Genomic DNA, 25,227 nt, shown 5'->3' with positions numbered 1-25,227 from the left:
TGTTTGCTTAAAGCAAACACAAAAGGGTCATGAGCTTGGTGAAAGTGAATGTATTTAAATTAATGGTTTCTGTCATTTGCTTTGCAAGGCTTAGGTGATATGATTTCACATACTGCTTCCTAGTGTGTTAAGGCGAAATTAAAATACTTGAATATTTGACACTTAATCCATATGAGCATATAAAGTGAATTCCTTAACTTCGTTGGTTAAAGTTTACAAAGAAGCCAGGTTGTGGACTCAGTTACATATTAGCTAGCTTGACAAGATTAATTCCATAAAAAAATAACTGAATTCCATATGTTTATTATTTACAGTAACTCATTTGCTTCTCATCACATTTCCTGAGGCTAGAGATACTGTCTGCAAATTTCTCTGGGCTTTCAACAGATGCAGCACTTAATTTAAAGCTTTGCATGCAGATTGTAGAGAGCATGTCTGCATGTATCTTTCTGATTTGCAGATACCATTGCTCATTGATTGGCCTTCTGTGTTGGGTGACCTTGGGCAAGTCACTTTGCCTCTCTATGTCTTTGGGCAGTGGGGGCGGGAGGGGAATGCAGTTGTTAAATATAACAAATTAGGGGAAAATAGAAATGACTCAGTAGGGAAAATATGGAGTTCTGTTTTAGCCACATTAAGTTGAAGTAATTAGTGGGCAGGGGGGATTGATTTAAATCAAGACTATTTAAAGCAGCAATTTAAATCACCAAGTGGAAACCCATGATTTAAATCATCAGCTTTAATCAGCTTTTCCATTTGTACTTCAGTTATTTTCTAACGAAAACTGATTATTGTTGGCTGATATAACCATTAAAACATGTTGATTAACAACTAAATAGAGCCTTTACAGAGGCATTGGTATATCTTTTTGCTGCCTAGTTATCCTTTTGATCTTCACAATATCGCCAGCAACAAGTTGCACAGGTTGACAGTGCGTTGTGTGAAGGAGTACTTGCTTATGTTTCTTTCAAATCTGCTGCCTATTAATTTCATTGGATGACTCCTGGTTCTTATGTTACATGTAGGGGTAAATAACACTTTCGTATTCATTTTCTCCACACCATGCATTATTTTGTAGACCTTTATCATATCCCCTCTTATTCGTCTCTTTTTTAAGCTGAACCATAGCAATCTTTTGAATATCTCCTCAGGTGGAAGTGGTTCCATACCCCTAATTATTTTTGTTGCCCGTCTCTGTACCTTTTCCAATTCCAATATATCTTTTTTGAGATGTGGCGATCAGAACTGCATGCAGTATGGGCATATCATGAATTTATATATGAGCATTATGATATTTACTGTCTTCTTATCTATCTTTACCCTTTCCTAATGGTTCTTAGCATTGTTAGCCTTTTTGACTGACCCTGCTCATTGAGCAGCTGTTTTCAGAGAACTATCCATGTTCACTCAAGAAAGATCTTGGAGTCGTAACAGCTAAGTTAGACCCCATCACTTTGTATGTATGGTTGGGATTATGTTTTACAATGTGCATTACTTTGTATTTATCACTGTTTAATTTCAATTGCCATTTTGTTACCTATGTTTTTTTTCCATATATAGTGTCACTCTTCCAATAGAGCAACCTGTCTGTCATTCCTATGTATTTGATACCCTGGTATTACCATGTCCCATTATGTATTATCATTCCACCATGTTTCTGTAATGTCTAGTGTACCAACATCCTCATTTAACATTAGATACTCAAGTTCACCTATCTTAGTATTTAGACTTTGTAATGAGGTACACTCACTACTGGTATGCCTCCTGGTGGCTGTGTTGGGGATTATCTCCACTCAGGTCTGATGCCCGACTTGCACCAGCTGCTCACACCACATCCCCTCTCACTCTCCAGGACTCACAGTGCGCTGCGTCTTTGTGACTCAGCTCTCCAGCCAGGTCACTCTGTAGTCCTCTTGTTCTGGTGTATCAAAGTACTGCCAGGTCAGCTGTCTTTTTGTGCTTCAGATAGTCTTCCAATCCAAGGCCAGGTCCTGTGCCACTTTCCCAGAAGTTGGTAGGGAACCCAGGCCCACCCACTACTCCAGGTTCCAGCCCAAGGACCTACAACTGGCAGCCAGGGTCTCTCACCTTTCTTCAGGTTCCCTGGGCTGCTTCCTACTTCACTTTTTATTAGGCTCCTTCTCAACCCTCCTCTGTGTACATCCTTCCTTCAAGGCCAGGTTCCCAGGGCTTCTATTCTCCCCTGATTTTCTCTCTTCCCTTTCTATGCCAGAGAGTGACTGCCAGCCTTCCTACTGCTGCCCCTTTCTGCTGCTAACATCCTGGCTTTATACAAGCCTTGCCTGTTCCTTCTCAGCTGGGCTAAATTTCTTGTCAGCCTTTCAATCCCTGGCTCTCACCCAGGTGCAGCTAATCAGGTAAATTGACTCTACTTAACCTGCTCTAACTTGTGTGGGGTGGACACTCCATCACAGACTTCTACCATTTATGTACAAGCACTTATAAAATTTGTCAATATTTAGTTGTCTGCTTTCATGTGACATAATTGGAAAGAGACTCTTTCATTTGACTATTTCTCTTCAGTTCCTACCCATACTTTATCAACTTCTATCCTTCTTTTTGCTAGGATATAGAGTATCCCTTTTAGTAAATCCTTCTCTAAGGGATGTCTGTCTGAACCATATTCTCCTCCACACCTGACAGCTTTTCCTCAACCCTTAGTTTAAAAACTGCTCTATGACCTTTTTAATTTTACATGGCAGCAATCTGGTCCCATGTTAGTTTAGCTGGATCCCATCCTTTCTGCATGGGGTCCTCCTTTCCTAAAAGGTTCCCCAATTCCTAATAAATCCCTCCTCCAAACACTAGTGTCTCATCAAGATCCTGCAGTTCTGCCTGTCTAAGGGTTGGTCTGCACTGGGAACTTAATCGGCATAGCTTCATCTCTCAGGGGTGTGAAAAGTCCACATGCCTGAGTGACCTAGCTATGCCAACCTAACCACCAATATAGACAGTGCTAGGTCAACAAAATAATTCTTCCATCAACTGAGCTACTGCCTCTCGAGTTGTGGATTACGTATGCTAGCTGGAGAACTCCTCCCATTGGTATATAGGTAGTATCTACAATGAAGCTCTACAATGAAGCTGTAGCATTTTCATTGTAGACATACCCTAACTGGCCCTCCATGCGCAACTGGAAGCATTTCAGAGAATGCTACCTTAGAGGTCTATACTTTAATCTCTTACCTAGCAGCCTAAATTTGGCTTCAAGGGCCTCTTCCCTACCTTTTCCTCTATCACTGGTAACTACATGTATCACGACCAGTTGCTCCTCCACAGGACTGCACATAAGTCCATCTAGATGTCTGTTTAGATATTTTCAGATTCTTATTAATAGTATATTTTTAGTATGTTAGAAAATGGTGAGATATATTATTTACTAGATAATTAACTTTTTGCTCATGATTTGTGTCAAGTTGCATTTGGATGGTAACTGGAATTTAATTAAACAGACAACAGCATATAAAATTTATTTTTATTAAACCAAACAACCTTAAAAGTTTTGGACACATAAGCTTCTCTTATTCAAAACATGTTTCACATTTACAACTAAATAATAAGTTTAGGCCTTAACATATTTTGTATTAAATTTTCAGATTTCATTTTAAATAGGTTTATTTTAAAAAATAACTTACTATAATTTAAATAAAATAAAAAACAATCTAATTTAAATAAAATATCCAATTTTTTTTCCAAAATTCATCAATTTTTATCCACCTTGTTGGTGGGACATTCAGAAAGAAATGTCAGAGACGAGCTGAAATTTGGCATCAGAACATAGTTTTTTCTATTTCCATAGTAAACCAACTGCTCTGTTCAGGGCTGGTGTAGATGATCCTGGATATCTTTTCCAGGCCTTCCAGGGATTTATCAATTGAAATATACTCTGTGTTTACTTAATTTCCCTCAGTCCCACCCTTTTCACTCTGTGTTTGCTGCTGGCCATTCTGTGCTAAGTAAGGCTTTCAACGGGTGAAGATGAATGGCAAAGCAATCCAATTACAAAATACTCAAGAGGTTAAAGTACTTAGCTAGTATATGGCATTCTGTTCTCCAAAATAAGTGGAGCATTGTAAATATAAGAAGTTATTCTTAGTACAAAGAGAGGAGTGGAAATAGAAAATGGTCCAAGCTGATTAGTTTCTTGATGACTGGAATAGGGATATTGAAATGTAACTAATTTTTATGACAATATTCTGAGATCAGATATGTTTGGGTGCATTCAGATTAGTGAAACAGAAAATAAATTGAGGATAGAGTTCATCATTCTCTTCTAGAAGGAGGGAGGACAGAGATGAAGCTGGGATATCTTACTCCTTGGGTGAAATGTTGTACACCTGGAAAAACAAGCCACCTACTATATTAAGATAATCTTTTTGTGGTTAAAGCAAAGGAGTGGAATTCAGGAAATCTAGGTTTTATTTCAGGCTGCATCACAGATTTTTAGTGCACCTTTTGGGAAAGTCACTTAACTGCTCTGTGCCTCAGTTTACCTGTCTGTAAAGTAGAACTGATATCAGAAGTACTTCACAAATGAGTTATGAAGCTAAATTAGATTTTCTAAAGCATTTTGTGGTAAAAGGCGCTATATAAATTCAAAGGTTTCAGAGTAACAGCCGTGTTAGTCTGTANCTATACATTACTCCTCCTCAAGTGTCCATTTAAATCTATGGAACTACTTAAGGAGTAAGGCACTACTCAACAAGAGTAAGAGTATCCCAATGTAGCTCAGAGTGTTTTTTGGAAGAAGATGCATAGCACAGCACTACTGCACATGACAGCATTCCTGGTAAGGGGACATTGCATATGGATGTGTGTAGTGAACACTGCCAATTCCCACACAGTGAGATAAAAACCTCTTACTGCCACCTTTTACGATTGGCTGTGCATGCAAGAGACAGCCATGAAAACACACACACACACATTATATATATATATATATATATGATGACTGTTCAATGGTGGCTATATATATATATATAGCCACCATTGAACAGTCATCATATATATATATATATATATAATGTGTGTGTGTGTGTTTTCATGGCTGTCTCTTGCATGCACAGCCAATCGTAAAAGGTGGCAGTAAGAGGTTTTTATCTCACTGTGTGGGAATTGGCAGTGTTCACTACACACATCCATATGCAATGTCCCCTTACCAGGAATGCTGTCATGTGCAGTAGTGCTGTGCTATGCATCTTCTTCCAAAAAACACTCTGAGCTACATTGGGATACTCTTACTCTTGTTGAGTAGTGCCTTACTCCTTAAGTAGTTCCATAGATTTAAATGGACACTTGAGGAGGAGTAATGTATAGAGCCCTGCAAATCTGCATGTATCCGTTTTATATCCGTGGACCGTTTCTGTGGATACAGTACGGATGTAGGTACAAATTTTGTATCCGCACAGGGCTCTGACTGTAAGAGCCGGGCAGGCAGCTGTGAGGAGCTGTGGCATGGATCCTCCACCTGCCCTGGGCAGGAGGCCTGGGGGACAGGGCAGGTTGAAGGTCTGCCGTGGCTCCTCACTTCTGCTAGCACGGCTCTCCCCGACCCATCTCCATCTGGGGAGAAGTGGCTCGGAGCCACAGCCTGGCCACAGTAAAAGCCGGGCAGGGAGCTGTGGGGAGCCACGGCAGACCCTCCACCTGCCCTGGGCGGAGGGCCAGAGCAGCCCCTGGGCAGCTCCACAGGTCTCCCCTTCGGCCAGGCCAGCATGGAGCCCAGCTGGGGAGCCGTGGTGAGCCATAGCAGACCCTCCACCTGCCTGCAGTGTTGGGGCGCGGGGGAAGCTGAGAGCAGCCCCTGGCCGTGTCCCCACCCACCCAGGCTCTACGCCCAGCCAAGGGCAGGTGGCGGTTCTGCAACTCCATGTGGGCTCCCCACAGCTGCCCACGCGGCTCTCCCCGACGGGGCTCCGGGGAGTGTGGGGGTGTGGCTCGGAGCCACAGCCCAGTCCCCAGTGTAGACCCCTGCAAATCTGCAGATATCTGCAGATAATTTTTGCGGCTCATGGATTGGATGCGGATACACCTTTGCATAGCCACGCAGGGCTCTAGTAATGTAGTTCTCAGTATAAGCCAGGGTATCAGGGAGCTGCGGCCAATGGGAGCTGCAGGGGCGGTGCCTGCAGATGGCGCAGCGTGCCGAGCTGCCTGGCTGTGCCTCCACGTAGGAGCCGGAGGAGGGACAGGCTGCTGTTTCTGGGAGCTGCCTGAGATAAGCACCGCCCAAAGCCTGCGCCCCTGACCCCCTCCCGCGCCCCAACCTCCTGCCCCAGCTGAGCCCCTCCCACCCTCCAAACCCCTCAGTCCCAACCTGGAGCCCCCTCCTGCACCCCAAATCCTTCATTCCCAGCCCCACAGCAGAGCAGCCACACCCCCAGCTGGAGCCCTCACTCCCTCCTGTACCCCAACCCCCTGTCCCAGCCCAGTGAAAATGAGCACATGAATGAGGGTGGGGAGAGTGAGTGACGGGGGGCGGATGGAGTGAGATGGGGGTGGGGCCTCAGATAAGGGGTGGGGCGGGATGGAGCCTTAAAGGAGGGGGCGGGGCAGGGGCAGGGTAAGGGTGTTCGGTTTTTGTGTGAGTAGAAAGTTGGCAGCCCTATGCTCTGGCTTTAAGTTTGCAGTCCCTTTTCTCCACCTAGAATTGTCACACCCTTGAATCTATTGTACATTCTTTTAAAATAACCTTTAAAGTACAGTTTATGAACTTTTTTTTTTCCAAATCAGATTTTCCAAACAGAAGCTAGTACTAGGTAAGGCTGGAAAGGCAGGGTCTAGAACTCCAAATGTGACTGAAAAGCTCTGTTCAGAAATGAGGCTGAAAACGAATAAAATGTAAAGCATCAGTGGAGACAAAGCATCGGGGCCCTGCAGATCTAGGTCTGATTTACAAAGGTCTTTCAGCACCTTCAATTGCAGATAGGTGCCAAACTGCTTAGGTGCCTGGTGGGATTTTCAAAATCACCTATCTCTCATTGAAAGTAAAATAGGAGTTAGGCCCCTACCTCACTAAGGCAAATTTTGGGGTTTACAAAAGCACCTCTTTGCATCTATAATCACTGACATACCTTTTGAGATCTGGCCCCTTGTGTAGAAAAATCCTATTGACATAAGTGAGCATTTGGAGGGCCCAAGAAATGCAGCAGGATCAGGCCCTTGATGTGTGGAGGAGTGGGCCAGATCAAGTGAAACTTTAACTTTAGTTTTATTTCCTTTCTTAAAACTTAACAGTGAGGTCTAGATCAGGGGTCAGCAACCTTTCAGAAGTGGTGTACCGAGTCTTCATTTATTCACTCTAATTTAAGGTTTTGCATGCCAGTAATACATTTTAACGTTTTTAGAAGGTCTCTTTCTGTAAGTCTATAATATATAACTAAACTATTGTTGTTGTATGTAAAGTAAATAAGCCTTTTTAAATGTTTAAGAAGCTTCATTTAAAATTAAATTAAAATGCAGAGACCCCCAGACCAGTGGCCAGGACCTGGGCAGTGTTGAGTGCCACTGAAAATCAGCTCGCGTGCCGCCTTCGGCACACGTGCCATAGGTGGCCTACTCCTGGTCTAGATCTTTAGGTAATGTAAATCTGCATAGTTCTAGTGGAGTCAGTGGAACTGCACTGCCTTATACCAGACAAGGTTCCTGATCCTCCTCCTTGTACTGAGTGATCAGACATGCTAGGAGGTGAAGAAATATTACTTAGTGTTTTAGGGTTTTTTAAAGTTGTTACATATTTGTTTTTAAAAGGGGAAAGTATGACAGAGTTGTCCTCAAATAGTTGCAGTCATGAAGACCCACACTCTGTCTGTTTCTGTTCCTATACTATTAAGTAATACTTTAAAGCAGGGGCGGGGGAAAGGTGACTTTGGTTAGACAATGTAATTGAACAAGTGGGCTTTAGATAATTGATGCATTTTTTTGCTTTCAAGCATATTTAGACTTGGAATAAATTTTTGGAAGGTCAGATGTTCTGTTGAAACCAAACTTTACATCTGTTGTAGATATGAAGCTACATATGGAGTTAATCTTTGGTACTCAGATGCCTGCCCAAAGTCTGAGGCTGTTGCAGCTGCTCAATCGTTGGTACATAACCATTATTGAGAGACTTCCTTTCTCAACCCTTAGCTTTTGGGGCATCTCCAGATGTGTGCACCAGCTGTGGATGATGAGAGCACCATCTCTTAAACAGAACAGCCACCCACTGTCCGTCCTTCCCCATGACCGGAGGTATCCACCTGCTATAGTTCTCACACCTCTCTCTGCCTCAGCTGTTGCTTATACCTCTTGCAACCCTGTCTAATATAATCCTGAGCCTCTTTCAGACTGAACAGTAACCATCTTGGGTAGTCTAGACAAACACGTCCCCTGAAAGGACTGCCACCTCCCAGCACTCTGGTGTGACAGCTCTAATATCTGAGCTTGCCTTTTTTTCAGGCCGAGGGAGTATTCATGAGGAGTTCTGTTCCCCCAGATTTTGATATCAGGTTGGGATCTGGAGCCTGATTTTCTTTCACTTACACCAGTGTAACTCCACTGACCTCAGTGAAATTATCCCTGATTTACACCACTATAAATGAGTGGAGAATCAGGCCCCTGGGCTCTAGTACAGTAATTATGGTAGTCTGCAGGGGTCCACAGTTTTCCACTGCATCCTAGCCTCCTTCAGCATGAAATTAAGGCCTGACCAGAGTAGTTGCATTAACCTCTTGAGAGCTGAGTTGATATCTTCTGGCCACAAATGCATTCAGCCCTAGTACTGGAAAATCCCAGATCCTGACATTAAAGGGTTACTGTATTTTATGAGAGACAGTCTCATTCTTTCCTGCCAGCAAAATAACTGCTTAGAGATTCTCTGCACATGAAAGATGATAGCTTGATTTCCAGTACAGCCATGTGTGTTGGAAGTAACATCCATGGTAATTATCAGAACCTGCTGAATCTCAAACTCTTTGGACAGAGAGAGGGGTTAAGTACATCTCCAAAAACTCCCCAGCTGTTCACCATATGAGTGGATTAAAGACTGCTCTTTGTCAAGAATGTGGTGATGGCTTGGAATCCATAATGCATACACTCCAGAGTGCTCTTGTGTATGTGTTATATAGATTTATTTTGTTAGCATACTAGATATATTTAAACAATTAATATCCTCACCGAAAAAACTGTAAAAGGAGAAACACTGGAAGCTTCAGAAGTGGGAGAATAAGACACGTTCATTTTATGTCTTTGTGATTTTTCAGTGAATTATCCCATTGTTCTTAACTAGTGTATTGTGACTTCATGGAGAAGGGATACCTACCAACTACCAATTATTGTTTAGTAAGGGCTTCAGGTAGCAGGTGTTTTGAGTCACACCACATCTGAGTCTTGACACAGTCAAAAGAGGGGAAACCCATAGTCTTTTAATGACGTACTAAAGAAGGAAATAGATGCCTATAACTTTACAAGGATAAAAACAAACATATTGGAACTGCCGTTGGGCAAACCTGTGTGGTTAAAAATAGAATTGGCCCAAATCTTCAATCAATCCTTCAAACCAAATCAAATCTGTAAGGTTTGCAAAGTTTTTTGTTAAATCCCTCCTCCAGTTTATGCCCTCAATGCCCATGAAAAGCTCAGTGGTTACAGGAAATGGCTCCAACTCGCACTACCATTGACATCCTCTACTAAGCCCTAGCTAGCTTCACCCCCACCCTGATGAACTCTTTCTGTGACCACCTTTAAGTGCCTTTCTCCATAGCATTGCTGCCTTTCTTTTCCTTTATTGGGATGAAGGACCCAGAACCTCTGGCAACCTCTCTGCTGAGCTGCAGCAGCTGCTGCTTAACCTAAAACTTGTGGGATAGATCATGAAAGGCAGTCAGGATAGCCATGGAGAGTGTTAAATTTAAATTCGGCAATAGTGGAGCAGATGAAGTGCTGGACTCGCATCACTGCTGTTGTAATAACAAGGCATAGTAAAGAATACTTAGTACTTCACAAATAGCTAATTAATCCTTAGTGTCACTGCTGTGTGGTAGATAAGTAAATATCAATACACATTTTACTGATGGAAAAGCTGAGGCTGAGACATTAAGTGGTCTGCCCAAAGCCATTGAAAAAATTAGTTGCAGAGCCAAGACTAGAATTAGGAACTTGCTGGAGTCCAGTCTAGTGTGTAGCTCATTAGAGCACACACTCTTTTGCATGTCAGTAAAAAGACCTTAAGTTTCCTCCTCTCCTCCAAAGGAGGATCGTTTGGGAAGGGGGAAAGGCATCTCAAGTTTCCCTAAACCCACTGAAAATAATCAAAATAGGGGAAACTGGAGATGAGAATTGGGGAGGGAAACAGGGTTGCTTGGGTTGTGGATCAATAGAAGGGATGCCACTTCAAGCTGGGTCTTTCAGTTAATTCAGGTAAGCATCGCAGTTTTGGTTTAAACCAAACCAAGTATCCGCCGCTGTAGATACCTGACAAAACAGTAGATTCTGGCATCTCATTCCAAAGTGAGGCTTAAGGTACAAAAATGCCATAAATTTTTTTTTGCCACACTTGATACACTGAAGCAGACAGTATGGATTAGCATTTGTATCTTCCACTGGTTTCAAAGAGTTGTTGAATTGTGGTGACACTACTCAACCAAGTAAAGTGTGCCAGCAGGTCCACAAAATAAAAAAATACTCTAACCATACTTCGGGGAAAATGACTCATTCATAACAAACACCAGAGCTTTCACATAATAATCTAAGTTATTTAACACAGTGTGCTATAGACTAATATAACTTAGTATTGACAAAGGACTCCATTAGAAAATACTAAGGTTTAGTTGTCCTTAAACCTTTTCTTTCCTCACTAGCGGCATCTTATATCCTAGTCTTCATCCAAAACATAGCACATTTCTCGAACTATAAATTAAAATATCAAACATGTAGTATTTCAATTCATGCAAATTGCAACTAAATCTGGGCATGTTCTAAAAAACGTAACAATCCTCTATAAACTTCTTACAATTGATATCTTGGTTTTGGCTGGTTAGGTATCAGAGACCTTTGCATTACATCTTTCAGCAACAGTTGTAAATTTCAGTGTAATACATTCTTTCTCCAGACAAGCACTTATTAATGTTATAGTTTTGCAAGAAAAAATTATTATTAACATTGACATATACTAATTCAGTTTATAATAAGCGGCATGCCTCTTCAACAGCAGTCAAGCGGGCCTATTTTTTTTCAAAAGTGACTTTGGGTGCCCAACTTGAGGCATGCCTTAAATGGACTCGATTTTCAGAAAGTTTTGAGCACTTCCCCCCTTGAAAATCAGGCTCCTTTAAGGTGTTGGAATTGAGGCTCCCCCAAATTGAAGCTCCCAAAAATCTTCAATCACAGTTGAAAATATAGGCCTGAGCATCCATTTTTAAAAAATCATTCCACAAAGTTAACTCATATTTGTAAGCATACTCTATGCTATGGAGACAAATACACACTAATTCCCCCAAAACTGCTCAGATGAAGTTCCCAAGGGAATGAGGTAGATCCTTTGGAAATTGCTTACCCTTCCATCCGAGTCTATGTGGCCCTTTCTGCATGAACTCTGTGGCCTAACTTTCACAAACTCTGGGTGCCTCTATTTTTAGGATGACTTAATTTGAGCAATTCAGAATGGAGATACCCCCAAGTTAGTGGACACTTTTGAAAATCTTGGCTTTTGTGCCTAGGGCTCTGCAGGATCTCAGAAGGCAAAGCCACCTGTAATGAGTGCAGCAGGCTCCCTGATGAAACCCATCAATATGCCTGCAGAGAAACATTCAGACAAGTGAGCAGCAGTAAAATCCAACTCAGGACTTGTACGTTCCCCCTTCCTGGGGAGGGAGTACATAACACTGGATCAACAATACAGTCAATAAGCCAGCCATGCTGCTGGGAGAAGTGTGGGAAGCCCAGGAAAAAAGCATAGAGGATTAGGAAATCCATAGAAAGTAGATATTCTGAGATCTGCACGGGACAGGCAAGGATTCAGGACCCACTCCAAAGCCAATTGAAGTCAATGGAAGTCTTTTTGACTTCAGTGGGTTTTGGATTAGGCCACTACTGTGGATCCTTGCATTCAATGTGTATTCAAGGCCATGCCCTCTCCCTTCACTTTGTGGCCAATATTCCTTCTCCCAAATCCCATATTAAGGGGAGTGTGTGCTAGGAACAGCTTGAGTCTTGTCCCTTCCCCATGTCTCTGTGTAAAAGGGGACAACTTGGTCCTAAATGTTTTTCCAAATATTATATCACATTACCTGGGGAGTCTATACCCGCTGGTAGAACTATAGGTCATGCTGCTTCAGCCTGGAGTTAGCACTTGCTCATTCCTCTATACTGAGCTCTTTCCAATGGCAGTTTTATAGCAAGCCTGACAGTCGCTTTAAATTAGAGGAGTTGGCAAGTGTCCGAGAAAAGGGGTGGGAATTTGTTTAGCTGAGAAAGACAGTTGCAAGACTTAATACAAGAGAATCAAGCTTTAAATAACTTTTCATGTTCAGAGAAGTGCATTATTTGTCATCAAGGCATTTTACTTTTTTCTCTGAAAGACTTTGAAACACCAACCTGTATCTATTTGTTTGAAGTTGCAAAATTTATGGGACAAACCCAAGGAAGCATATCGTTGTTGTGGAAAATTTGATATAATCTGCTCCAAAGTAAGGTAAGTTTAACTGATTCTGTTTTGCTGTTCTGACTTATTTTAAAGCATTTAATCAAAGGAACAAAAATGTAGTGCCTTTGGAAAATGTAGATTTCTTTTTTGAGACCACATATGATTACATTAAAAATCTACTGCTGTAGGGTTGCTGCTAAATCTGTTTATATGTTCTGCCTTGTAGCACAAGAATAAGGCACCATGACATTTATGAACTTAACATTGCTCTTAGAAAGTTTACTGACAGGCTTTTTAAAATCCAAGCTACACACATCTGACCAAAATTATTTCTAAAAAGTCTATTTTTGTCAGGTTTGGGCATTAATGTAATTGTCTTTCATCTGTAGACATAGTTCTACATATTTAGTTTCAATCTTTCATTCCATCAGCCTAACGCAGAAATTGAGAGGTTTTTTTCTCATGAAAGATTCCAACATTATTTCATAAATTCACTTAAGCTTTGCTGCTGTGGTTTCCTGAAAATGTGGTTTGCAAAAGATTTTGTAAATATTAAATCATTTTGCTTCAGGGTCACACCCTTGCAAAGTTAAGGAAATTCCTAATTTTTTCCAGCAAAAAGTCATTTGATATTAGCTGACATGATAGCTTTTAAAAAAAATCCAAGTTACTAACCTACTGTGTTTTCTTGATATGTGGGCAGTGTGCTGTATGCAATCTGGGAAGAGACTGTACATTGTAGAATGAGAATAAGTGTTTGATGTCAGCTGTTGCACACAAACCTGTTCTGCGCAGGTGAGAGAGCAAATGTATGAACAATGAGTTGATGCTTTCTTTCCTCTAAGTCTCCAGTTACCATTATTTGAATGTCTATGAAACACCATTTGTCTGCCTGCCAAGTGCACAAAACAAGCTATTCATGGCAGTGTATAGATTCTACAGTCCTCCCACTTGTGATGATGTGATTGATTCTTTCTTTTCAAGCTGAAGTTCTATGAAAAGATGGGTGTGAATTCAGAACAGTCAGTAGCCCTCTGAGCTGTGCAAGTTGTGGATATTGACTCTGCAACTGGTTGGAGAAAGAGCAACCTGCTCCACAAGCCACAAAACCACACCTCTTCTTTAAGGCTGCATGGCAGCCAGCATTACAGAGTTGCCCAGAGAGAGGGGCTCATGTAAGCTAGGCTCTCCTCCTCCTGTACTACACTACTCCCTACAGCCCTCAGGTCTGTCTTTTTAACAGGAGCTCAGTGCAGTTCAGTGGAATGTACCCTTCTGGGCAAGTGGAATTTTAAGGCTCAGTGACTGTCTGTTCAGTTCCTCTGATTCCCTTCATCCCCCCACTATACCACTGGGGCTGTGCAGCCTGTAGGACTTACTCCAGCTAGTAAATGCCCCCCACAGGGGGTACGCAGGGTTTTGAGGCACCTCACCACCACTTCACAGACTTTAAGGTCAGAAGGGACCATCATGATCATGTAGTCTGACCTCCTGCATGTTGCAGGCTATAGAACCTCACCCACCTGCTCCTGTAATAGGCCCTGACCTCTGGCTATGTTACTGAAGTCCTCAAACCATGGTTTAAAGACTTCAAGTTATAGAGAATTTACACTAGTTTAAACCATTTATACTAGTTTAAACCTGTCAGTGATCCATGCCCCACACTGCATAGGAAGGATTAAAAAAAACCCAGGGTCTCTGCCAATCTGACCCAGGGGAAAATTCTTTCCCAACCCGAAATATGGTGATCAGTTAGACCCTGAGCAATTGGGTAAGTTCTACCAGCCAGACACCTGGGAAAGAATCTCTGTAGTAACTCAGAGCCTTTCCCATCTAGTATCCCATCACCTGCCCTAGGCGTGACGAACTCTTGTATGTACCTGCTGTGGATTGGCTCCCTGAAACTATCAGCCTCTGGCAACACATGTACTACCTTCCAGGCCTCTGTGGGCCTCATTCTCTCTCTGCAGGTTAGCAATAGGCACACGTCAACACTTGGGTCTTCCAAGAATCTCTCTGGAGTACTCAGCCCCTGTTTCACTGAAAGGTTTCAGAGTAATATGCATCCGAAGAAGTGGGCTGTAGTCCACGAAAGCTTATGCTCTAATAAATTTGTTAGTCTCTAAGGTGCCACAAGTACTCCTGTTCTTCTTGTTTCACTGAACACTCACAGAACTATTAGATCTGCTACTCCCAAAGGAACAGTACATACCAACTTGTAAAATTTAACTCAGTATCTCCACTTAACACCCAGCACGTAACTTATTCTTGTTGTCACTATATGCATATAGCTTATTATTAACAAAGAACAGAGATTCAAGTAATAGAGTATTGGAAACAAATGGTTACACATAAAATCATATCATGCTTTCTGGAAACAAAATTTAACCAACAAGGCATTCATCTATCTCTTACAAGATAGCTTTCCTTCCCCAGTGTTTTCAAAACAGCCTGGCTGAGATCCCTTTGACATGAAACAAATTCACTGTTATTTTACTTCCTTAGTGAAGGATGCTAGGGTGTCTCTCTACACACCCAAATATACCAGAATGGACTGACAGCCCCCCTCTCCCCCCACTGTTTACCTCTTCCTGTTAATTTCCTTCTGAAGTTTCTACCATCTCTTCATTAGCATTTGAGTTACAATGCTAAATAGAGCGGGCCTTAAGGGTGGGTGGGCTGGGCCACTGCTCAGGGCGCCATGCAGAGCTGTGAGTTTGGTACCTCCCAAGTCCCATGCCCACCTGACCTGCCGAGAACCAGCTGGACTTACAGAGGCAGCCAGGCAGGTGAGCAGCATTCAGACATGCAGCGCTGGAGAGGGTGGATGGACCCAAGCTGCAGGGAACAGCTGGACAAGCCAGGTAACTCCTCCAGAGCAGGGGTGCCCCCATCTGAACAGGAGCAGGAATGGGGCCACACTAGGTAGGGAGTAGCATGCTGACTCACTGCACTGTGCCCTGTCCCAGGGGGGATGTTCCCAGCACTGTGGCTCTGGAGTTTTAATGGCAGATTAACCATTAAGTAGGTGGTGCCTGCCTGCTGTGATCTCCCTTTCTTTCAATCCCTGATTGCCTATCCCCACCCTCAGGCTTTATTTTTTAAATTGTTTCTGTTTCCACCAGTATATTGAAATTCCTTGGGAAGGGGGGGGGGGGGGGGGCTTGTCTGAGCTATTGGGCGAAGCATTGTGCACATTTCTATACTGCATCAAGAATAAAGAAACTCCTTTCTTTATTGCCATCGCTAACTTAATCCCATATCCTGCAAGCCTCACTCATCCTCTGGAAGTCGATGGGGTTCCTGCTGTTAGTCTGAGGACAATGTGTGATTGTGACAAAGTATCAGGCTCTTAAACTGAGATCTCTCTCTAGCAGGGATAGATTCTGCCCTCCCACACACACGCTTCAACCCTGCTGCTCTGGTGGCTTATAAATAGGCTTGCTAGAATTCAACTTTTATTTTTTTATAACTTTGGGTAATATCAATTTTTGTTTATTTTTAAACTTTTTTGTATTTTTAATTTAAATTTTCAGTTTTGGGAAATTTGGGGGGGAAGGTTAGATAATTATTTGACAGTAGAAGTTGATATTCAAAGAGTTCAAGCTTTAAAGCTGTTAAAACACAAACTGAGAGAGACAAGGTGGGTCAGGTAATATCTTTTTTGGCCCAACCGTAGTTGGTGAAAGAGACAAGGTTTTGAGCTCCACAGAGCTCACGGGCTCACAGACCCGGAGAAGAGCTCCGTGGAGCTTGAAATCTTCTCTCTTTCACCAACAGAAGTTGGTCCAATAAAAGGTATTACCTGACCCACTCTGTGGCTCTCATATCCTGGTACCAACATGGCTACAACAACACTGCAAAAGCCACAAAGTGTCAATATCCTATGCAAAATAAATATCCTAAAACCCAGAAATGATTTGTTGATTTAACTATTCATTCACTTGTCCATTTGTAACCAGCCTAATTCAGAAGTCTAAATCACTGGATTTTGACTCTAGCAAGGTCTCAAGCAGCATTTTTCTTGCTTTCCCGATCTGTAAATTTCAATTATTATTGATGGAAATATTTTTGTGGGTTAGGTGAAATCAACAGCTAATTTCTAAGTTATTATCTGCAAAAAAACCTAGAGTTTTCAGGTGCCTAAGTAGCCCTGGAATCACAGTTAAAAATGCCCCCGCTTCAAATCTGAAATGGTGCCCCCAATGAGCCAGAAGTGGCTAGAGGGCTGCGGGATGGCCATGGGCTCTGGCAAGCTGCAGCCCCCTTGCGATAGTGCGGAACGCCAGGCACCATGGGCGCATCTCTGCGGAGGAAGAATCCCACCGCCGGGGGGCAGGTGAATGACCTGCTGACTTTTCTTACCCACGCTGTTTCGTTTCACAATCTGATGCCATTCAAAAATAGTAGTCTTCCTTCTGCGCATCATGTTGCACTAGTGTCTTAGGGTAAATGCTTAATCTAAAATCATCCATTCTCCCTGTAGTTCTTAAAATGGGGTGCTCTGCCAAGGACTGATACATAACAGTTCCCTTTGCAAAGAGCAGAGACAGTAACAGGCCCTGCACTCAGGAGAGCATAGGAATGAGCTGTTTCCTTCATGTGCCCTAGGGATGTGCAGTGTCCCAAAGGGTTTGGGAGATGTGGGACCATGGGAGCAGGCTGGACAATTCTAAGTGATGCTGAAGAGGTCAGGAAGAGATTGCACTTTTCCTGGGGCACACACCCTATTCAGATAGATGCCTTTCTGGGACAATCTAGCCCTTAATTAATGTTTTTTAAAGCATATGGCAGACTCCTGTTGGCTATATATAGCACGTGTTTGTGAGAGATAAAGCGTGTTTTCTTGCTGATTCTGAGCCCGACATTGCAGATGTGTAATGTTGTTAAAGCTAGAATGTGTGGGTTTGCACAAGAGAACTTCCCTACAAATTAATTCCTAATAAAGATAATTTCTTCAGCTAAGCACTGGAATCAACTGTTGCAATATTGAGTAGCCTAATCAAATTATTAGTTTAATAGCAGACAACGTGTCCAAGTTCAAAATGTATACCCCTTATGCCATGGTTTTTGCACTTGTTTATATATTTTTATTATTGCTTTTAATGTTTTAGCAAATGTAGAAGTTGCTAAATTATACAATTATAACAATAGAGCCCTGGTGATGCAAGTGCTGTGTGCTCTGTATTCTATTTGACTGGTTATCATGAATATGTTTTTTAAGCCTTAATGTCTTGAGACTCTAATTCCACAGCCATGGGCAGTGGAAATTCCTTTAGTAGATGCAGTGTCCATTCTATTTTAGTGCAATGTGTGAAAGAGTGTGCTTCTGTTTAAGATTACTTACCTCCTACTTTTTTTATAAATTACAAATACAAAAACAAAACGGGTAAAAAAAAGTCTTTATCCTGTTTGTTTTAAAATATTAATTCTGCAATAACAGACCAAATAAGGAAAGCCGATCTATAAATGATTGTTTCTTAGGGCATTGTATTAAACTAGCCAGATAGAGCAGATATAAGAGACAAACTCTAGGAAGTGACGTCTTTTACAATATACAGAAAGATCTCTTCTCTATAGTGTTTTGAAATTGATTTTCCCCCCCAAATCACATGATGTGACATAGTATGACAAATTTCTTGTAACTTAGCAGTACCTCTGGTTTTTTGCCTTCAGAGCTGGGTGGCCACAGAGCAGCGGCTGCCGGCCGGGTGCCCAGCTCTGAAAGCAGTACCACCATCAGCAGCAGCACAAAAGTAAACGTGGCAATATACCATATACCAGGCTATCCTTACTTCTGCATTGTTGCTGGGGTGGCATTGCATTGAGAGCTGGGTACACGGCTAGCAGCCTCTGCTCTCCGGCCACCCAGGCAGTGCTTAATTTGGGCTGGGGCTGAGCCCCGGCACTCTTTCAATACACATTAAGCCTGCAGAGGGGGGGCAGCGGGGCCTGGGAGCTATGGGAAGATAGGGAGATCATTGGGGCCAGGAACAATGGGGGAGTCCCTGCAGGGGCCAGGGGCACCAAAATACAAGTTTGCTCAGAGGTGCCATTTCCCCTAAGGCTGGCCCTGCTAACAGACTCTTATTGTATAACGCAATACTCAATAGTCCACCATTGTGATAAGTGTTCCCACCCCCATCTAGAGAAGTTTATCTCACAAGTGACATGCTTTTAACTACAGAACTAGAGAACATAACTTTTATTATGAGACATAACTCATTTATTTTCCGTACATGCATGTCTGAATGATTATGATGAGCAGTGTAACACAAGCTTTCATAGAGTCCTTATATGACTTCTTTTGGTGAATCCATGGGATCCCTGCACCCTTATGTACCCCCTGTGCCTTCTGGTAGTTGGCATCAGGAGATCCTTTGGTCATGCCTCCTCTCTTACATTGATGCAGTAGGGTCCGCTATTGGCTGATCCATAGGCATCGCTTCAGAACTCTTTGGCCTGGACAGTGCATCTGTCACTATGTTTTCTCCACCTTAAATGTAAGAACATAAGAACGGCCATACTGGGTCAGACCAAAGGCATTGGCCGACAGTGGCCAATGCCAAGTGTTTCAGAGGGAATGAACAGACCAGGTAATCATCAAGTGATCTATCCCCTGTCATCTGCTCCCAGCTTTTGGCAAACAGAGGTTAGGGACGCTCAGAGCATGGTCTTGCATCCCTGCCCATCTTGGCTAATAGGCATTGATGGACCTATCCTCCAGAAAATTATCTAGTTCTTTTTTTAACCCTGTTATAGTTTTGGCCTTCACAACATCCCCTGGCAAGGAGTTTCACAGGTTGAGTCTGTGTGGTGTGAAGAAATACTTCCTTTTGTTTCTTTAAATAGGCTGCCTATTAATTTCATTGGGTGACCCCTATTTCTTATGTTATGCGAAGGAGTAAAAAACATTTCCTTATTCACTTGCTACTCACCGTTCCTGATTTTATGGACTTCTATTATATCCATCCTTAGTTGTCTCTTTTCCAAGCTGAAAAGTCCCAGGCTTTTTAATCTCTCTCCATATAGCAGCTGTTCCATACCCCTAATCATTTTCTTGCCTTTCTTTGTGCCTTTTCCAATTCCAATGTATGTTTTTTTGACATAGGGCAACCACATCTGCATGCAGTATTCAAGATGTGGATGTACCATGGATTTATATAGAGGCAGTCTTATTACCTATCCCTTAACAACGTTAGGAACCATTAGTAAGCTTTTTTGACTGCCACTGCACATTTAGCTGATGCTTTCAGAGAACTATCCACAGTGACATCCAACATTACTTTCTTGAATGGTAACAGCTAATTTAGACCCCATCATTTTGTATATATAGTTGGGATTATGTTTTCCAATGTGCATTACTTTGCACTTATCAACATTAAATTTCATCAGCCATTTTGTTGTCCAGTTTTGTGAGATCCTTTTGTAGCTCTTCACAGTCTGCTTTGGACTTAACTATGTTGAGTAATTTTGTGTAGTCTGTAAATTTTCCCTGTTTATCTCTTTTTCCAGATAATTTATGAATATGTTGAACAGCACTTGTCCCAGTACAGACCTCTGGGGGACACCACTATTTACACCTATCCACTGTGAAAACTGAGCATTTAGTCCTACTCTGTTTCCTATCATTTAACCAGTTACTGATCCACAAGAGGCCCTTCCCTCTTATCCCATGACAGCTTACTTTGCTTAAGAGCCTTTGGTGAGGGACCTTGTCAAAAGTTTTCTGAAAGTCTAAGTACATTATATCCATTGGATCACCTTAGTCCACATGTTTTTGACCCCCTAAAAGTATTCTGATAGATTGGTGGGCATGATTTCCTTTTACAAGAGTCAACATGGCTCTTTACAAGAGTCCCCAACAAATCATGTTCACCTGTGTGTCTAATAATTTTGTTCTTTACTATAGTTTCAACCAGTTTGCCTGGTACTGAAGTTAGGTTTAACAGCCTATAGTTGCCAGGATCACCTCTGGAGCCTTTTTTAAAAATTGGCATCACATTAGCTATCCTCTAGTCATCTTGTACAGAAGATTATTTAAATGATAGGTTACATATCACAGTTAGTAGTTCTGCAGTTTTGTATTTGAGTTCCTTCTGAACTCTTGGGTGAATACCATCTGGTCCTGGTGATTTATTACTGTTTAATTTATCAATTTGTTCCAAAACCCCCTCTACTGACACCTCAATCTGGGACAGTTCCTCAGATTTACCATCTAAAACGAATGGCTCACGTGTGGGAATCTCCCTCACATCCTCTGCAGAGAAGACTGATGCAAAGAATTCATTCAGTTTTTCTGCAATGGATTTATCTTCTTTGAGTGCTCCTTTAGAACCTTGATCGTCCAGTGGTCCCACTGATTGTTTAGCTGCAGGCTTCCTGCTTCTGATGTACTTAACACATTTTTTGCTTTTACTTTTTGAGTCTTTGGCTAGTTCTTCAAAAAAAAATTGACCTGCCTAATTATACTTTTACACTTGATGTGCCAGAATTTATGCTCCTTTCTATTTTCCTCAATAGGATTTAAGTTCTAGTTTTTAAAGGAACCCTTTTGCCTCTAGCCACTTTTTTTACTTTGCTCTTTTCCCATGGTGGCATTTTTTTAGTCCTTGTCAAAGGGTCTGCACAGGTTTCCACCCTCTTGTGCCTGTGCCCTGTGCTCAGGCTGGTCAAATAAAGAGTCCCAGCGCCTTCCTCAGCTGTTGCACCCTCGTGTCTTTATTTACAGTGTTTCATGCAGTCCCCAATTCCCCTAACAGCTGTCTCCTCACAGACCCTTCCCAGGGTCTTCTGGCCCCTGAGGCTCACCTCAATTGGTACACAGGCAGAGATCCAGCCCTCCTCCCAGGCTAGCCACTTACTGAGCTTTTCCCAGGGCTTATATAGCCCTTCCAGGCCTCAGCCCAGCTGTCTCTAATTGGCTCAGCCTATTACTCTGAGCCCACCCTCATTAGGGCCCACAGCTGGGCTCCCTGCTGAGCGCCTGGGCCCCTGCACTTGGCCACTCTGCCTGGAAGCAGGGTACGGCCAGCCTTTTTAGCAGGGCATCCACGGGGTTCATCTCTGCGCTGCTACAGTCCTCTTACTATGTAATTTAATTTTGTAATTTAATTTGAGCCTCTATTGTGTTTTTTAAAAGTTTCCATGCAGCTTGCAGGCATTTCACTTTTGGTGAAATAATATATCAGATTTTTGGTGATGTACACTTGGAGAACGATGCTCCAAAGTAGCAGTTTTGAATTGGTACCTTTTGTCCTGTGTAGCCATATCAATGGCGAGTGGCCTTTCAGGACAATGAATTCCCTGTAAATAGGTAAGCCTTAACTGCTTGGTTACCAACACAATTGCATAACATTCTTCTTCTATGACAGAATAGTTCTGTTTTGTGGATGTCAGTTTTTTCTTAAGAAAGCAGCGGGATACTTCTTGCAAATGGATGAAAGTAACATCAGTACTGCTCTTAGACCTGTGCCCGATGCACCAGTGCATAGGTCAAACATCTTGTCAAAATCTGGACTGAGCAGAATAGATTTTCCAGATGGAATTTTCTTTACCTCATCAAGGTCTTTCTGACAAGCTGCCATCCACACTACTTTATTGGGTTTTGTCTTTTTGCATAAATCTGATGGTAGATAAAACGTTACTGAAACCACTTACAAACTCGTGGAAATAGGTAGCCAAGCCTATAAAAGACTGGACTTGTTTTTTGGTTTGGAGTACAGTCCAGTTAACAGTGGATTCCACCTTTAAGGGATCTGGGGAAATCTGGCCTCTTCTTACCCAATGAGCTAGATAAGGGACTCTTACTGCCTGTTTTACACTTGGACACTTTTACTGTGAGCCCTGCATCTTTGAGTCTGATCAGCACAGTTCCCAAGTGATTTTTGTGGTCTGACTAGGAATTGCTGAAAATTACAATATAATTAATGTAGGCCAGAGACAAGTCGCGATTAACCAGCCTCTGAAATGTGGCTCCTGCATTAATTAATCCAAAAGGGAACACTTTGAACTCAGAACGTCCCGAATCAGTAATGAAGGCAGATTTTTTTTCTGCTCTTCACAGTCTAAGGAGATCTGCCAATACCCTTTTGTTAGGTCTAGGGTGTTCGGGTATTTTGTCCGACCTAGAGTGTCCAACATCATCAATTCTGGGCATAGGGTATGCATCATGAAATGTGACAGCGTTAAGCTTCTGTAATCAACACTAAAACCTTATGGTCCCATTCTTTTTGGAGAGCTATAACAACTGGAGAAGCCAGGGCTCTTTAGTCCTTTAATTATCCCCATGTCCAGCACGCTTTTTATCTCCTTTCAAATTTGCTCCTGCGTCTTTCCAGTGGTCCAAAATGCTCTGCTGGGGGCAGGTTGTGGCCCCATAGTGTTTAGCTTGTGGACCATTTTATAGGTCAGACATGGTCTGTTGGAAAATACCCACCCGGGGGACTGCAACATACTCATAACCCAACTGAAAAGGCAGAGGTTAACTCTTCACATACCACAGTTCTAGTGACGTGTCACTATGGCATTCAGCCATCCAATCAATGGGAGCCGCAGTCTGAGAATCCTCCTCTGCACAGCATATCACGTTTACGATGGCGTCTCGATTGTGATGTGCTTTTAATCTGTTTACATGCAGTCTGTGGTGCAGCCTTGTTGTGGGGCCTTTGTATATTGTAGATAACCTTGTTAACCCTTTCCAGATCCTCAAAAGTCCCCTCCCAGGAGATGTGCATTTTGTCCCTTTTTCTTTTACAAAGTCACCCACATCAAATCATTGCTTACAGGTACTGTGGTCATACCATACTTTCTGAGCAACGTGGCTTTTTGTGAGGTTTTGCTGAGCCATTACCGTCATATTTTTGAAATCTTCTCTAAACCTTGGCATATATTAAGCCACTGGCTCCCCCTCTACCTCACAGACATCCTCCCAGGATTCTCTGGTGAGATCCAGGGCCCTTCTGACTTTTCGCTCATACAGGAGATTAAATGGGGCAAATCCTATGGACTCTTGGGGTACCTCCCTTAAACAAATAACCGCTAGATAGGACAATGTTACATCTCAGTCACTTGCCCTCTTGGTTGCATACAATCCCAGCATAGATTGAACCTTTGAACCTTTCAACTAAATAATTTGTCTCTGGTGAGATTTGGGGGCAGATCTCAGTTGTTTTACCCCACACATCCTCCATTGCCCTCTAAATAGCTGGGATGTGAAATGTGACCGATAATGTGATAAAATCTCCTTTTGGAAAACCTACTTGGCTGCATTCAGTGAACAGGGCCTTAGCAATTGTTTCGGCCTCTATATTATTAAACAGAGCAACTGCCTCCGGATACCTAGCGGTGAAATCCACTGCCACCAATATAATTTTTTCCCCTGTGGAGGCCTTAGCTAGTGGGCCTATAATGTCCATGGCAGCCCTATAAAACACTTCCTTGATTATTGGCAAGGGATCCTTGCAGCGCCCTACAGCCTTTTTCCACTTCTGACATAAGTCACAAGTCCTGCAGTAATCCTTTACCTCATTTTGCATATTGGGCCAATAACAATTTTTCTTTAATTTTTCATATGTCTGTGTGTTCCCGAGTGGCCTGCAAAAGCACAGTTTGGCGCTAGTAACATTAACTCTGCACAATGTTTTGAGAGATCAATCAATAGCTTATAGGTTCCCCGGGACTTCCCCCTCCCCCCCACTGGGGCCTCCCTATGCATCCTTCCCTTTCTGTAAAGAACTTTTCCCTGTTCTCTTTATATGGGGCATTACTGACGATAGCTGTCTTTATGCTTTCTAGATCTGTACTCTGTTCTGCAGCAAATTCCGTTTGGCTTCTGCTTGCCTGGAGATCTGGTGCAGGCAGGGGGTAAGAATCCCCCACCGTCTTCCTTTGAGACACATTGCCCCTCTCTGCTGACAAGGGTGCAGAGGCTTCTCCTCAGCTGTTTTTCCCTCCAAGGCACCATGGTTTTAAACTGTCTTAAAGCTAGTAGTTTCAACTCCTCCCCAAGGAGGGTAGAGCTCTTCTGAATCCTATGCCTCTGGACAAGGGAAACCTGAGCGCCAGTTTCTCACCACTGCTGCTACACACTACCATTTATTTTGGTCATTTTTGTAAACTCTTTGTCTATTTCCAGGAGGTCAGACCTGACAAAGTTAACCAGGGCTCCCTCTACCACCACTGAAGTCTGGCTCCAGTATAGCTGCATTAACCTGAACAGACTGGGGAGTGAATGTGGATCCCCCACACTTGGGACACTGCCTTTTCATGTGATCAAGAGACCCACATGAGAAACCCTTCTGGGGGCCTCTTTTTGGACTGTGGTCCAATAGTTAGGGCTATGAGGAGGAGACCATTACTGGGGTGGTGTGGACTTCACTCCCTTATTCCCAGGGACAAACTGGGAACCCACTTTTATATCAGATTTTTGCCTTTTCCTTGGGAGTTGCAGACCCTGAATAGTCTTGCCTGTACGCACAAGTCACCCACTTCGGCAACTGCTTCCACTGATATTGGAGTTTTTCCAATACAGTGGCTCGCACTTCCTCAGCGCAGACCTCAAAGAACTGCTCCTGAGCAACCAGGTC

The 25,227-nt window shown here is 42.7% G+C and overlaps 1 protein-coding gene across 1 annotated transcript in view; it reads left to right on the top strand.

Annotated features, from left to right (window-relative positions):
* Nucleotides 1-12,514: 12,514 nt before the first annotated feature.
* The window catches only part of C1QTNF7 (C1q and TNF related 7), an 83,411-nt gene continuing 70,698 nt past the window's right edge, over nt 12,515-25,227 (top strand). Inside the window, exon 1 of the mRNA XM_034772848.1 lies at nt 12,515-12,688. The gene's annotated coding sequence lies outside the window, so the exon portion shown is untranslated. The remainder of the gene's footprint in view (nt 12,689-25,227) is intronic.

The sequence above is a fragment of the Trachemys scripta genome, chromosome 5, assembly GCF_013100865.1.
Source record: "Trachemys scripta elegans isolate TJP31775 chromosome 5, CAS_Tse_1.0, whole genome shotgun sequence".
Taxonomy (NCBI): domain Eukaryota; kingdom Metazoa; phylum Chordata; order Testudines; family Emydidae; genus Trachemys; species Trachemys scripta.
The sequence above is the reverse complement of the archived record's forward strand: the minus strand, read 5'-3'. Positions and strand labels throughout refer to the sequence as shown.